Source organism: Hibiscus syriacus, unplaced genomic scaffold, assembly GCF_006381635.1.
Source record: "Hibiscus syriacus cultivar Baekdansim isolate YM2019G1 unplaced genomic scaffold, ASM638163v2 tig00110156_pilon, whole genome shotgun sequence".
Taxonomy (NCBI): Eukaryota; Viridiplantae; Streptophyta; class Magnoliopsida; order Malvales; family Malvaceae; genus Hibiscus; species Hibiscus syriacus.
This window is the reverse complement of record NW_024062606.1, coordinates 1,996,130-1,999,568: the sequence shown is the minus strand read 5'-3', so window position 1 is coordinate 1,999,568 and position 3,439 is coordinate 1,996,130. Positions and strand designations below refer to the sequence as shown.

The following is a 3,439-nucleotide window of genomic DNA, read 5'->3' as shown; positions in this document are numbered from 1 at the left end:
GGTAGATTAAGGAGAAAGAAAAAGGAAAGGATCCCAATGAACAACGAAGCGAGTAGACAGTAGACACTAGTCACAGAGAAATGAAAGCTCGAAAGCGACATCTGGTCTTCCAGTCAAACAGAGTTCACTTAGCAAATGCACATTCATGGGCTGTAAAAGCAAACTCTATCGCCCCCCCCTCTCTACATTGTACATTCATACCATATCATATGCTATCGCTATAGTTAATTATTGTCCTTGCTTTGCTTTCTCTTGCTTGCTCTCCTTTAGCTCTAACCAGCTAGCCTAGGTTTTACTAGAGGAGGCCATGTCTACTTCTGTCTCGTGGCGGTTCTGATTAGGGTTTTAAATCGCGGTCGTGGTCGCGTTTTCGATTATTTCGAATTTACCGTGATTGCGGTCGTCGCGGACGTTATTGCGGCCGTCGCGGGTAACTCGGACAACGACGAAACCACTATATCGCGGACGAAATCGCGATCGCGGACCTTTTTTTTTAAACCCCGGTTCTGATACTCTTCAACCTTTCTATTTGGAAAGAAGAAAGAGAATTAGAGAGAAACATGAAGTGTTGCTATCAAGCAACTAACCCACACCCACTTGAAGTGTCACAATACCGGAACTTGGGGCTTGCAGCTTGCCATTAACTTCAAATTCAATTATTAATTTCTTTTTCAAGCTTCCCCTATTCTCCTCTTTCCTTTAAAAAAAATATGAACAACTTTTATCTCAAATAAGTAGGAGTATTTCAATTTGCGGCCATGTTTCCTTCAAGCAACGGTTACAACCCCCATATCATGCCTGGAAGCTCTTTTTCAGGCGATAAACACCCAGCAGGTGCTTCAGTACTGGAGGATCATACATCTCCTTTCTTTCAGTTTCCTGAACCCTTTCTTGATAATGATGATGGGTTGCTTATGAGTCACCTTCTGTCCCAAGTACATCCACAGATCTTGGGGTCTACTAGCAACATGGCACCGCCGGATTCCGAGATCAATGCGGCTTCTCCGGTTAAGGAAACCAAAAAGGTTCCGACCAACCGGAAGAGAAGCACCGGTAGCGGTGCAAAGCAAGGGATTCCTCAGAAGAGAACTGGAAAGAAAGACAGGCACAGCAAGATCTATACCGCTCATGGTCCGAGAGATCGGCGCATAAGGTTGTCACTTCAGATTGCCCGTAAGTTTTTCGATCTTCAGGACATGTTGGGGTTCGACAAGGCGAGCAAGACTATCGAATGGCTCTTCTCTAAATCCAAGGCTTCTATCAAGGAACTCACTGAGAACCTCCCAGAAGCACTGAACCACGGATGCAGTACTGGAAAGAGCGTGTCATCTACCTCTGAAAGCGAAGTGGTGTCAGCCGCCATGTGTCGAGACAGTACGGGAGACCGGCAAGGCGGCGTAGCAAGAGGTGAATCTAATCAATCTATGAGAAGTACTGCTACGGCTAGAGTGAACAAGGAAAGAAAATCACGTAAAGTTTCATTCAAACATGTCGGGAGAGAATCCAGGGACAAGGCGAGGGCAAGAGCAAGGGAGAGAACTAGAGAGAAAATGAAGATAAAAGGGCTTGAGAAAACTAACAACTCTTCAGATGAGTCGAACCCTAATGAATTGATACAATTTCAGTCCTCTTCTGAAACAAACAATAGTCTGAAGGTAGTGGCCGAGGAAGAACATAAAGTACATGATGGTACTGTACATTCGCACTTGCTAGAACAACAAATGGATTATGTAAGTACCATCGAGAGATTTCTTGGTATCACAAGATCGTCATCCATGTTTGATTACTCGAACGACATCGAAGACGGAGAATACTCGGCGGAGAATCGTCCAGCTTTTCCAGGAAATTGGGGCATGAGCAATGAGAGGACACAACAGTTACTGTGCAATGACAAGCATCAAGGACTCAACAGGTAATTCCCAAGAACAAAACCCTAGTATAATTTTCATGACGGACCCCGATGGAAAAGAGCAAAAATCCAGCTCGAATCTCATTGCCAACTCATATGCAAAAATAATGAACCATAATTCAGATTTGACGAACCCCTCAAATACACATGAAGGAAGAAACCCTACTTCATTTCTCATCTCCACCTCTGACCTTGGGTTGCATTCAGATTACCAAGAAAACCCTGCTGTTGCCAGCAAATTCCACAATTTTTATTAATGAAGATTGTTTGATAAACTCTTCTTATATTTCCTAATCGTTTTAAACAAAAATTGTTCCTCTATCTTCAATTTGATTTCTGTGTGATGAATCCTCTCTACTAAGTTAATGGTGGGATTGATTGAATCTTGTATTTCTTCTATCAAGTCTATCAGAATTTGACTTTGTGTTTTGTCAGTCTAGTATTTCTGAGTATGATTCTTTATTGTTATAATTATATAAAGGTACCTACTAGATCAGAGAGAAATTATATATATACTGTTTATCTTCCACTTCTGTGGAAGATAAATGTTCATATTATATGTATATGTCTATGATGGAGGGTGAAAAGGAGAAGGAAAATAAATAGAATTAATCGTTGATGGAAAGGAGTGCTTATGTTTTTGGTGCCTTTTGCATGTTTTGCACTGGCTTGGTAGGAGCCTAGGAAGGACTTAATCTGTCCCTTAACTAGTAAGGCTTAATTATAGGCATGGGATTCTTCACTTTCTTTTCCTATGGAAAAGCTAATTTATCTTATGAGTGTTATGGGTGATTACCCTTCTTCTAAAATATATTTTTGATAAGATGTATAAGTATTATCATTTTTAAATTTCCCTCGTTTCATCAATACATAACATTCTCTATTATTTATTCTCGTGACACTCTCGTTATGGGCTATTATAACGGTCGTCCATTCTGTCTACTCTGTCTATACTAGAATGTTTGGCATGAAATCGAACAGTCAAAAGGTTGTTGTGACCATTACCCTCTTCTCGAAAGATATGTTTGACATGATTTACAATGTCACCGGTTTTAAACTTTATGACCTGCCTTTTACTTTAAGATGTAACATTAATGCCCCACCTCTAGAAAGCGCGACAATAGCCGTGCGCAGGACATTGGTATCACCAAAAGTTCTTGGAGATTCGATGAAGTGCAAGGTACAAAGGCTTGGTTACTTATATGTGTTTAGTTTTCATCATCTCAATTACAGATGGATACAAGAATTCATATATGTACGTGCTGTCATAAAGAAATATTTATGGTAAAATATTTATATTTCTCAAGGTTATCTTCTTTAATCCTGATGAATTCTCCCTTAGTTACTTATATACTTATTCATTAGATATAGAAAACAACAGAGGTAATTAGATGGTAAACCTGTAATAGTTAACGTGATATTACAGTAGCAAGAACACATAAACAGATCAGGACAACAGAAAACTATACTTATTTTGCTGGTCTATATTTTGGTAGACACTCTTACCATTGCATGCAATATTGATTGTAT

General features: G+C 39.9%; 1 pseudogene; it reads left to right on the top strand.

Annotated features, from left to right (window-relative positions):
* Nucleotides 1–749: 749 nt before the first annotated feature.
* LOC120215883 lies at nt 750–2,291 on the top strand (annotated as a pseudogene).
* The last annotated feature ends 1,148 nt before the right edge of the window (nt 2,292–3,439 follow it).